General features: G+C 34.6%; 1 non-coding gene across 1 annotated transcript; it reads left to right on the top strand.

Moving 5' to 3' along the window:
* The first annotated feature begins 2,448 nt into the window (after positions 1–2,448).
* On the top strand, positions 2,449–2,554 carry LOC138834994 (U6 spliceosomal RNA). Its single transcript, XR_011374325.1, has one exon. It is a non-coding gene; the product is annotated as a U6 spliceosomal RNA (small nuclear RNA).
* The last annotated feature ends 10,824 nt before the right edge of the window (positions 2,555–13,378 follow it).

Raw genomic sequence — 13,378 nt, 5'->3', positions numbered from 1 at the left:
ATAGGGATACAGGTGGACCCATTGCAGCAATGAGATGTACAACTCGTTATTTCAAAAACGAACTTTACAACTTTGTTGTTGGGGGGAGGAGGATTGGATGGAGAGGAGAGGAGAGGATGGGAAGGGGAAACCAAGGAGTAGGCAACATTGCTTGATAAAAAATGTACTCATTCCAGATCTTAGCTATGGTAAATAATGCTGCAATAAACATAGTTATGCTCGTAGCTTTAGTGTGGTCTTGTTTGTAAACATTTGGGTAAATGCCCAAAAGTGGCACTCCACATCCCCTCCAGCATCTGTTGTTATTAGAGTTCTTGATTATACCCATTCTAACTGGGGTGAGGTGATATCTCAATGTTGTTTTGATTTGCATTTCTTTTATGTCTAGGGATTGGAAGGGGAAACCAAGGAGTAGGCTACAATGCTTGATAAAAACTGTACTCATTATCTTGCACATGTAATTGTAACCACTCTGTTCAGTATTTTCACTGTAAAAAATATATATTCATTGTTAGAAAAAAAAGAATCCAAGCTTGAAGAAACTGTCCCTGTCTTTTTTCGAGTGTGTTCTTTATTCATATAAAAACTTCTTCTTGAAAGTATTTCAAAAGGAAACAATGTGCCATTTGAAGGCCAGCATAGAACAAAAGGAAATAAACATTGTTTTAAAAGTTTTCTTTTGCAAGGAAACAAAGATTTGGAGGTTTTAATTTGTCTTATGCATGGATATTTCACTATTGAGATGATTCTGTTGTTGCAGGAGTCACTTATTAATTCCTTTAGTCTTGTCCTGAATTCTCCAGCACAATTAGTATTCCAAAAAAGCAGGATCCAGTGAGTATGATCAGCAAAAGGAGCCTGTTCTCAAACCAGTGCTTTATGGATGGTCCCAAAGAAATATGTGCGTTTTTTTTCTTGTTTGTTTGTTTAGTTTGTCCTGGTTCTGGAGCTTGAACTCAGAGTCTGGACCATGTCCCTGAACAAATGTCTTCCCTGGCCAACTTCCCCCAAAGCTAGGACTCTACTACTTGAGCCAAACTCCACTTTTGGCGTTTTTGGTGTTTGGTTACAGATAAGAATGTGACAGACTTTCGTGCCTAGGTTGGCTTTGAACTGAGAAAGTAAGAAAGCCAAGTGACATCAACTGTATCAAGATTTCTGTTTTGAACCAAGAAATACTAGACAAAGTTTATTATAAAGCTAATATTTGACAATTTTTAAAAGAAAAGAATATGTCTAACAAAGAATCCATAACTTAAATAACTCCACAAATGTAGGTGCACTGAATCATTTTGGACGCATTTTTTATCTGCTTGGGAAGATAACTATTGACTTCATAGATTCCTTTTGGGGAAACTTAGTCATATTTGCCTGTTATCACTGGCTTTGTACACATGCATGCTGTACATGCTTCTAAGGGCCCTACATAAGGAAGTCTTGAAATTCTCAACAATATTTAAATAAGATGCTCCAGCCTAAGGTTAAGATGTTAGGTGTGGACATTTATCAACACTCCTGATTCAGACTCTACTTGATATAATTTTTAATCAATATTTTGTTTTTAGTTTTGTTCTTTGTAAATTCACATGCACCTATGAAAAATTGTGTGGCCATCCCAATGATATTCTCAAAGTACCTCTTAATCATGACTCACAAAAAGTTGTATTATATTACGACAAGGAAAAATGCTATAAATAAAGCAAACAATAATTAAATATTAATGATTACTAAAATAAAAAACAAAACAATTACCAGGGTTTTCAGTATTTGAAGTGTATATAGTAGAGTTTACTATTTTCTCATATTCCTGTACATTTAAAACTGGATAAAGCTATAAGTAGCCTTTAAATTTACTCACTAAGATTACTATTTATAGTTCATCTCATCATTTGTATGTGGATTATATCATTATTTGTTCATCACTAACATATAACGTAAAGGAGCCCTGAAGATTTAACAGAAACTGTGTACTTAAAATCTTAACTTAAAATCTTAACTGCTTCTTTACACAGTCTTTGCAATTTCTCATTAGTAAAGTTTCTATAAAATCTGAAATGTCCATACTTACTAGTACATGCTACCAGAAATATTATATACTTTATCAAAAATTTTTATGACCTGCCAAACAGTCTTAATTTTGCCATATATAAGCAAATCCCAAAATTAAACATATTTAAAACATTAAAACCTTTAACAAACCTTAACATTTGCTGCAATGATCATTATGACAAGTGCCTTTTGTAGAATAATTGAATTCTTCCTCCTACAAATCTCATGAACAACAAATATCTGGAATTATATTGTTTTTGATATGTCAATCTTGACTTTATTCTTAAATGTGTGCTTATGTAAGAAACACATGGTTATAAAATTTCACAATACTTTTGAACTTATTTTTGTTGAATTGTCTAGTTTAAGAAAATCAATTACTCTTTATAAAAATGTTTTGTGCTCAATTTGGCTGCACACACACTAAAATTGGAACATACAGAGAAGATTAGCATGGTCCCTGCACAAGGATGATACACAAATTAGTGAATCGTTCCATATTTTTACAACAACAGATGCTGGAAGGGATATGGCCAGAAGGGAGCCTACTGCATTCTTGGTGGGAGTGTAAACTTGGTCATGCACTTTGGAAAGCAGTTTGGAGGTTCCTCAAAAACCTCCACATAGAGCTCCCTATTATACAGCAATCCCACTTTTGGGCATTCTCCCAAATGATCACAAACCAGTCCATACTAAAACTACCACCACAACAATGTTTATTGTAGCATTATTTTCCATAGCTAAGATATGGAACCAACCCTGATGCTGCTCAGTAGAAGAATGGATCAAGAAAATGTTCTCTCTCTCTCTCTCTCTCTTTCTCTCTCTCTCTCTCTCTCTCTCTCTCTCTCTCTCTCTCTCTCTCTCTCTCTCTGTGTGTGTGTTTGTGTGTGTGTGTGTGTGTGTGTGTGTGTGTGTGTGTGTGAAAGTACACTTACACAACCACTTTGGAAAGCAGTCAGGTGAGTCCTCAGAAAGATAAATATTGACCTTCCTTATGGCCCACTCATACCACTTCTAGGCATCTATCCTGAACAACAGGTACCAATATTCAATGACAAATGCACTTCCATGTTTATTGCAGCACTGTTCACAATAGCCAGGATATGAAAACAACCCATATGTCCCACCAGAGATGAATGGATCAAAAAACTGTGGTAACTATACACAACGGAATATTTTCCAGCCATTAGAAAAGACAAAATAATGGCATTAGTAGGGAAATCAATCAAGCTACAGGAAATCATGTTGAGCGAGGTGAGCCAAAATCAAAGAGACAAATGGCACATGGTCTCCGTGATAAGCGGATGTTAAATCCAAAATGTAAGGTGATATGACAAAATTAACAACACTTAAGAAACCAAGAACTTCCACTCATCTGGTCGAATCACTACTAAATAACCCCATTCTGCTGATCATATGTGCACACTGAAGGGAAACCAGGAGGATGACACAGAACTAGAGGGAATCAGGGAAAAACATACAACAGTGGGATCCATCAGCTGCACTGGACATTGACCAAAATGAACTAAGCAACTCAATGTCACTGGAGGGAGGGAGGGAACAAGTGGGAAAGAGGGAACAGCTGACGCTTATGCAATACAAAAGAAATATACATATTTCAAAACAAAAATGTTTACATATGGAAGAAATAACTCTATTGCAAAGCTCATAGAATTCATAAATGTTGTAGACCATAATAGACAATTTGCTCCATCGAAGTTAGAATGTGTTTGTGACTTAAACTAAGCATCACTATCCCACAATATTGTGAAATTTGGGAAATTATGTAACCACTTAATCACAATAAAAACATTTGAAAAAATGATGAAGGTGGAAAACATATATATATATATATATATATATATATATATATATATATTAATTCTATGCCTCCATCAGAAAGAATGACAACGCTCAATTTGTTAGGAAATGGAAAGATTTGGAAAAAAATTATATTAACTGATGTAAGCCAAGTCCAAAGAAACATAGGTCCCATTGAATCCCTTATTTGCAATAACTAGTATATGTCTGGGATAAGCAGAAAAGTTGAAAGCCTATGTGTATATGACTAGATAAGTTGATGTTAACCTAAATAACCCCCAAGATAGAGACACAAGTGGTTTTTTTTCTTTATTGCTGTTGTTTCTCACGTATTTATAATGTACGATGTGATTGTTTTTCTTTTTTATACGTTCCTCCCCAACAATATAACCCTGTTTTCACTTTATTTGATGTTGGTGCACTGCACCTTGAATGTACACTTCTCTATTTTGGGGAGGGAAAGGGAAAAAACAACATGCTTAAATAGGAATACAGTTTGACCCATTGTATAACAATAGATGCACAAGACATTATTTTGAAAAACGAACTTTACTATTTAGGCTAGGGACATTTGGTGGGGCTTTGGGGTATGAGGAGTGTACTTGTGGAGGTGTAAAGGGAAGGAATGGTGGGGGAAAAACAAAGGAGGAGGTAACAATGCTTGATAGGAAATGTACTTATTAATTTGCTCATATAACTATAACCCCTCTGTACAGTATTTTTACAACAAAAATGTATAAAAATGTTTTGAGATGGAAGAGTTTATGAAGCCCATTTTACCCATATAATATCGTTAACAAAGAAATTAATGCAAAACACTGATATTTTGAAAAAGTGAGTGTGTGTGCATTCCTGCGTGTTGGCATGCTCAGAGTTTGAAATCAGGGCTTCAACATCTTGCTACGTCTTTCTCTCTAGATTGGTGAGTTACTATATGAGCTACATCTCCATTCCTGGCCCTTTGCTATTTCGTTAAAATTTTGAAAAATAATCTCATGAATTTAGTTTGTCCTGTTGACTTCCAAATATTATCCACAGATCTCAGGCTCCTTAATAGGTATCCCGAGTAGTTAAGATTATAGGTGTGACAAACCAGTACCAGGCTTTCAGAATAATTTTAAAAGTAGAAGAAAATTTGCTTCACAGAGGCCTGTTTTATCATCTCCTTGTCTTAAAGCATTTTGCAGTGATTATATGTGAAATTTTTCATTCTTGAATTATTAAAATACAGTAAGTGATGATATTTAAAAGATTTATTACTTTTTAAAAATGATACTGAAACTATGGGACAGAAGAAATTTGCCTCTCTTTGGACCATAATTTATAAGCTCAGCTCTGTGCATGATAACCCAATGTCACCAACACAGTCTGTGTTGAAGACAAAATGTAACAGAAAACAATTACCATGGGCAATAATTGCTATGCTATTATTTCTTGGACAGTATGAATATTGAATTGAGAGTATCAGAGAATTTATCTACCTTTTGTGTATTGCTGGAAGACTTTTGGAAAATTTGACTCATTTTCTTCCTCACTGTGTGTCTTGGGCCATGCACTTAGTGCCTTTAATTACAATTTTTCCCAACACTAAAATGGTAATAACATTAGCATTATAGCAAATGTTATCTTAAGAATTAAGGGTCCTTAGAATGATGAACTCTTTTCTCATTCTTTTAGAGGCATTATCAGATGAGAGGAACTGTATTTTTTTGTTTGCTTACTTCCATTTATTCTTGAATTTGAAATCTGAACTTCTTAAGACTGAAATAAACCAAAATTAGACACGCAGGCTTTGGAAAGAGCAATCAATGTAAAATAAATAAAATACATATAGATATGTAAAAGATCTAACTAAATTGTTATATAGTCTTAAGCATAAACAGAAAATGATTTAAGCAATATCATGTTATTGAAAATTGAAAAATATTAGGAGTTGCTTAAGTTTTTCCTTTTTACTACCTTGAATTAATTATTTTTGTATAGAGAGATTAAAGATGAGATTAACAAGAAACTTGAATAAAAATGGACAAAAGTTCGAATAGACATGTTTTCCATAAACCCCTCTATATCACCAGTGGGTTTACACAGTTGTGTTTAATACAACTTCTGTGCTGGCTTAATGCTGTGAGAAGAAGTCATTAGAGAAATCTAATTCAAAATTACTATGATACTACTTTATAACTATTATAACTCTTATCAAAAAAAATCAAAGGAACCAGGTGTGGTGGTAAAAGTTTGTAATTCCAAGAATTTAGGAGGTAAGATTTCGGTCTTAAGCCAGTCTAGAGTACTGAAGATAGTAAAAACTTGCCCTTTATTACCTTTTGAATAAAATGTAATCATGTTGGTAAGAGTGTGAAGAAAAGGAAATTTTCTACACTCTTGGTCAAAATCCAGGTTAGTATTTTCCTTGTAGAAAGTAGTATGCAGTTTTCTAAAGAAATCATACTTGAAATATCATCTGACCCACCAATCATGTGATTATTTCTCTCTGGGTAATTCATAAATATATCTGTAGTTCATTGTTATTCACATTATTCAGAACAACAGCCAAGATGTAAATCGAAGTTCAGTGTTCAACGACACTAATAAAGCAACTGTGGTACATACACAAATATCTTTTTCTGTTTCATCCTTAAAATAACAAGAGACTGCTCCCATTAGCCACAACTTACAATGACCTGTAAGATGTATTCAAAATGAAGAAAAATGTTATGTTCTGATCTTTGTAAACACACACACACACACACACACACACATACACACAAACCATCCTCAAACATTGACAGAATTTTTTTGTAAAGTAAAGCATTTAGTTCGGGCATCTGGTTCACAATGCATAAGATACTAGATATACATTATGACCAGGTATAGAGTTGTAATGTACAACATGAGGATACAGGGGACAACATTGGCCTTACATAAGAATGAAGCTAAGTAAGTAGGAGTTGTTCTTCCTAGTAGTGGTTACTCTTTTAGTTGTTCTTCCTTCAATAATGGATAAGATGAATGTAATTCTTTAAGTATACCTGCCTATTTGCAGAAATAATAACAAAAATATAGCAATAATGTTGCATGCTCAACATAGAACAAAATGTCAAATTAAAATACATGAGATTATCATTCATGTAAACTAATTCTTACAAATGAAACCATGGGACCTATGTGTCTTTAAGTCTGGCTTACTTCACTAATATGATTTTTTCCAAGATCTTCCATTTCCTTACAAATGAGGTGGTCACATTTTTTGTGATTGAAGCATAGTTTTCCATGTGTGTTTATCTGTGTGTGTGTGGGGGGGGGAGTGTGTGTGTCATTTTTCGTAAATATGACTGTGATACACAGTAGTAGCTTTACTGTGGCCTTGTTTGTGATCACCTGGTTATATGCCCAGAAGTGGGATTACTGGGTAATAGGGGAGCATTATTGTGTACATCAAGGATAATCTTAGTAGATGAGCAGAATAGTTCAATAGCTATGTACATATGATTGTATAAGGTGATTCTAAGTGAAATGAACTCCAAGACATGTTCTTTGTTGTTGTTCTTAATGTACTGTGATTTCTTTTTATGTTTTTGTGTTTTCCCCACCTATGGTTTATCCCCTGTAGTCACTGTATTTGATTTTGATACCCTGGGTATTTTAAATATGTTGATCTGAACTAGGGAAGGAAAAGAAAAAAAAAACAAAATGGTGAGACAAAGGACAAAGGGAGAACCTATGCAACAGTGGTATTCACAAGTCAATATGTTGTAAATAATCTTGGGGGGGGGGCGTTGGAGTGAAGAGAGAGAAAAATAGGGGAAAGGTTAACAAGTTAGAAAAGAAATAAATTAATTACCTTACTTATGTAACTATATCCCATCTGTACATTACCTTGACAATAAAATTTAAATAAAAAATAAAATAAAATATATGAGAGCAGCATACAGGAGATGGGAGTGGGGGAAATACTGTAGTATCATAGAGTAGAACAGCTGGGGAGAGCAGCAATTTGACTTTAATGTAGGAAGTAATAAACTAGCATACAGATTTTCAGCCTCATGTCGGTCATTAAAAAGGGAAAACAAAATGCACAATCAGCAAACCAATTGAGATAAAATAGAAAACTAAACAATTAAGATAAAGAGATGACTTGGATCAAGAATAACAAATGACACAATTAGGAAATAAATAACAAGCTGCTGGGCTGGGAAGCTGGCTTAGTGCTAGAATGCTTGCCTTGTATGCCTGAGGCCCTGAGTTCGATTCCTCAGCACCACATAAGCAAAAAGAAAAAAGTTGGAAGTGGTGCTGGGTCTCAAGTTGTAGAGCGCTAGCCTTGAGCTGAAATGCTGAGGTACAGCGCCCAGGCTCAGAGTTCAGGCGCCACGATTGGACCCAAAAAATAAAATTAAAAAAAATAACAAGCTGCTAAGTTTAAAAATGATCACCCTTAATTTTATTGACTTGTTTACATCACAATTTGTTAGAAGTATAATTCAAATCACAGTTTAATAGTATATTGTTTTAATAATAGTTTACTTATTATTGATTTCTTAACATTGAATGGTTAATATATAATTTTAATTTCATTAGCTATAGAAAAGAAGAAAGTGAAAATAATTTTAATAATATATTTAATGAATTGTAAAATTGAGAAGCATTAAATTTGAACAAATAACAAATCATTGCTTCATTTCTGTGAGTTAATGTAATAATTCAAAGTGTATTCTACACTTAGCAATCATCTTAACATCAAATAATAAATTATTACACATGACGCTTGGTATTATTTGGAAGGGTTCAGCACTGTGGTAAAATTCACACCACATAGTACACGAGGGTATGATCCCTCTCATATAGCTATAATTGTGGAAATTTGATTTTTACATGCATGTTAAATTCTTGTCTAGGTGACATCTATAAAATTATTTAAAATTATATACACGAGGACTATTTCAGATGATAATTCAAAGTGATATTCATTAATTAAATTTTTATTATTTCATACCAAATAAATATTTACAGAGAGACTGAATTTTTCTGTAGATGATGGTTTATGTGTGCCAGATTATATGTATTAAAGCTTAATTTATATTCCTGACATTGTTTCTAGAGTTGAATTTATTTGTCCATTACGGGTTAAGTGTATTATATTGGATATATGAAAGTAAACTGAATGTTTATTCCATTAATCCTTTGTCTAATCCCAATATGAATTATCCATGTGTTTGAAGTAATGAAAATAACAACAGATAAAAGCAAGATAAATCAGTCTGTAGTAGACAAGTATTTACCCCGTATTTACAGAATATTCTTTTTATTTGGGGGGGGGGGAGTCCGGTCGTGGGGCCTGAACTCTGGGCCTGGGCACTGTCCCTCAACTCTTCAGCTCAAGTCTAGTGCTCTACCACTTGAACCACAGCACCACCTCTGGCTTTTTTCTTTTTGCTTATGTGGTGCTGAGGAATCGAACCCAGGGCCTCAGGCATGCAAGGCAAGCACTCTACCACTGAGCCATCTTCCCAGCCCTACAGAATATTCTTGGGAATATGTGCTCCAGGCTGGCCACAACTGAAGAATATTATGGTTTGAACTATCATAAGAGACGGAAGGAAGGCGAACCTTCCTTCCAAAAGTCTAATCCCAGGAATGTGATCTGCTTTATGGTGCCTACTTAGAAATGAATATTTTTCACAGTCAACTTAGAAAAGCCATCTTGATAGACGACTTCTGTAAGTGGTTACAAAGCATTATTGATGGATTTGCAAGGATGCCTGATTGCCTCATTTTGAGACAATTAACAGGAATTTAGTCAGTTGTTCTTTGTATCGTATGGAGTATTACTCATTGACTCTAGGCCAGGTTATCACAGGGGCCCAGAGAAACTACTACCTTGAATAGTAATCCTAGATATCTAAAACAAAATACACACACACACACACACACACACACACACACACACACACACACACACACACACACACACACTCCAGTAAGCACAGCCAGGCAGGATTGCTATCACAGCCTAAAAGAAGTCAGGCAAAAAACAGAAGCTGAGAATCATTTAGCTGATAACTAATATCTTTTTTATGAGGCATACTCAAATGAGACTCAACAGAGAGGATCAGAAAGACTAATCAGACTAAAATTGGTCACAGAAAGATTGGAAAGTAGAATTCCTTGTAGTACAAATAAATCATAGAAAGCTTGTGTATGTAAGAACATGACAGAAGAACAAATTCCAGAAATGCACATTTTCTTAGACGTCAGCTTAATCAATTTTCAGTGCAAATCTTTGAATTCTTAAATATTTGACCACATGTGGGAGACGGTTGAAAATAAAGAAAATTTCATCACTCTATTAGGAAGTCCAATATCACATTAGGGAATAATCAAGCACAGATTTGTAATAAAAAGAGAAAACAATTATTCCAAGTAAGGGTTTCATTTCTTCTGATGTAAAAGTTCTTAAATTAGGTGCTAGCAATTACCATACAATTGATCCAGTCCCCCAGCTGAGTTGATATTGACTGCAGTATTCCCACATGAAGGAAAAGAGAAAATTTACAAATGTCTGATGAAATGAGGTGAAGGTGAAGTGTTCTAATAGTAATATCTGAGGTTTAGACACAGGTGAAGAGGTGGATTTTCATTTCTAAAAATCCCCCATTTTTACCTGGTGCTAGTAGCTCAAAGCTGTAATCCTAGCTACTCAGGAAGCTGAGATCTGAGGACTACAGTTCAAAACCAGCCTGGGCAGGATAGAGCCTGAGACTCTTATTTCCATTTAACCATCAGAAAACCAGCAGTGGCACTGTCACTCAAGTGGTAGAGCACTCACCTTGAGTTGAAGAGTTCAGGGACAGTGTCCAAGTCCAGACTTCAGCACCTCTAACAACAACAACAACAAAATCTCCCTTTCATGGACTACCTACATCTATTCCTAACATTCAACAAAGGAGCCATTTTATCACCCACTAACATTTAAGTCCTAATCTAGCTACTGCAAATAGATTGATTTGGTATCTTATATAAAACAGTTCATATTTATGGAAACAAATACCAGCAGTGGTAACATTTTTCTAGTCCTTGAACTCTGGGCCTGAGCCCTGAACACGTTTATGCTGGTAGCTTTCATGTGAGCTTGTTTGTTATTTATTGGATTACTGCCCATGAGGGGAATTACTGAGTCTTAAGGGAGATCTATATTTACTCTTTTCAGGAAACTCCATACTGCCTTCCGCAGTGGTTGAAGGAGATTCAAAGAAATAGAAAGTATTTCCCAACAACAGTGTAATAGAGTTCCAAATTGGCTACATCCATGCCAGAATTTGCTATAGTTAATTTTCTTAGTAATGGCCATTCTAATGGACGAGGTAGAATCTGTCTTGTTTACTTATAGATTTGTAAGCATCTTCTAGCTATCATAAATGAATGAATCCATGAAACCTATATTGCTCTGAGTCTGCATTCCTTTCTCCTTTCTCTTAATATAATTTTCCCAAACCTTTCATTTTCCTTACTACTGGTGAAAAGTCATCTTTCTGATGGGTGAATATAATTCCATTGTGTGTGTGTGTGTGTGTGTGTGTGTGTGTGTGTGTGAGCGTTTGTGTTGCTAAGATGACTATAGGCCCATGTATTCATTTCTAAGCATTCTGTTTCATCTGTAATTTTGTAATTCCATATTATAGTTGCATTGCTTCTCTTCTACTTTGAAGAATATTGTTGGGATTTTAATGAGTATTGCATTGCCAATTGTTTAGAGGAAGTATTGCAGTTTTCAAAATGTTAATTCTTCCAACCAGGAACATTGAAATACTTTCTATTTCTTTGAATCTCCTTCAATTTCCCTTTTTATATTTTTAAAGTTTTCACATATAGGGCCTTCACAATTTTAGTTAAATTAATTAATTCCTAGTTTTGTTGTTGTTGTATTGTTTTGTTTAGATTTGATTTGATTTTGAGGCTAGTACATATGAGGTTGTTTTTTGGATTTCAGAGTGGATCTTCCCATTGTTGGTAACAGAAAAACTACTGATTCTTGTGGTTTTTATACCCTGCTGCATTGCTGAAGGTTAGCATCACCTTTACTAAATAGAGGGAGGAATCCACAGGGTCCTTTAAATAAAGGATCATTTCAATTGTAAAATCGGATAGTTTTACTTCTTCCCTATTTGGATCTGCTTTATGTTTTTCTCTTGTCTATTGCTCTTGGAAGAAAGTCCACTACCATATTGAAGAGTAGTAGAGAGTGGACATCCTTTTCTCATTCCTCATGTTAATGTCTTCATGCTTCCACCCTTAGGTAAATGCTAATTATCTTTGTCATATACATTCTCAGTTTAATATTGAGGAATGTTCCATGCATTCCTAGGTTCCCAGACCTTTTAATCATAAAGGGGTATTGGAGCTTGTTAAAAGCTATTTCTACATCCCTATTGACGATCATGTGTTTCTTGTCCCTGCTTTTGCGGATGGTTTGTATTATGTTTATTGACAAGAATGTTGACTCAAATCGTATCCAAGATGATTCCTATTTGATCATACCATATGATTTTTTGTTAGTTGCTGAAATTGGTTAGTGAGAATTTTATTAAGAAGTTCTGCATTAATGCTTATCAAAGAGTTTGGTTCATAGTTCTCTTTCTTTGGTGAGTCCCTATGTGATTTGGGGAGGAGACTAATTCTAGCTTCATAGAATGCGTTTGATAATGTGTCTCTCATAGATACTAAATGGATGCATCTTGGTTTTTGATACAACTATCTAATCTATGTCTTCTATTTGGAAATTTATGTCCATTGATATTGAGAGTTAAGACAGAAATATCTGATAAGTCCTGCTGTTATACACCTGTTATTAGGAGCTGTGCCTCATCTATTCTTAATATATTTACCTTGTTCTCTGGTAGGGAGCATTTTATATGACCAGTTCCTCTTCTTCTTGATCTTCTCTATGTAGGATATATTTGATCATATTCTATTCTGATAATTTGGTGGACATACTTTGTTTCAAGTTTTCTTTGTCATGAAATATGTTTATATATCCTTTAAATGTAAAGGAGAGTTTGGCTTGGGACTGTATTCATGGTTGGTAGTTGTTTACCTTTAATGTTTGTCATATATAATGCCAGGCTCTCCTTTTTACCATATCAGTTAAGAAATCTGTATTTATTCTGACTGTATATTCTTTATAAATAATCAATCTTTTCTCTATGGCATCTTTAAGAATCCTTTCCTTGATCTTTAATAATCCTCTAATGGATTATGGTGTGGTGGTGGATTGTTCAGTTCTAGAAGTCTGATTGGTTTCTAAAGGCTTCTCTTCTTTGAATGAGCCTATTTCGTTGGATTTTTGGCCGTTCTCTGCTAGAATTCTGTAATATGCTTCCCATCCATTTAGTATCTTGCTCTTCTCCTTCTTGATACCTATCTCCCCGAAATTTGATCTTCTAACTGAGTCTTGAAGTTCTGGCAAGATCATTTCTTATTTCTTGGATTTGTTCTAAATGATTATTTC

Source organism: Dipodomys merriami, unplaced genomic scaffold (genome assembly GCF_024711535.1).
Source record: "Dipodomys merriami isolate MVZ:Mamm:240054 unplaced genomic scaffold, mDipMer1.0.p SCAF_220, whole genome shotgun sequence".
NCBI lineage: Eukaryota > Metazoa > Chordata > Mammalia > Rodentia > Heteromyidae > Dipodomys > Dipodomys merriami.
The sequence above is the reverse complement of the archived record's forward strand: the minus strand, read 5'-3'. Positions and strand labels throughout refer to the sequence as shown.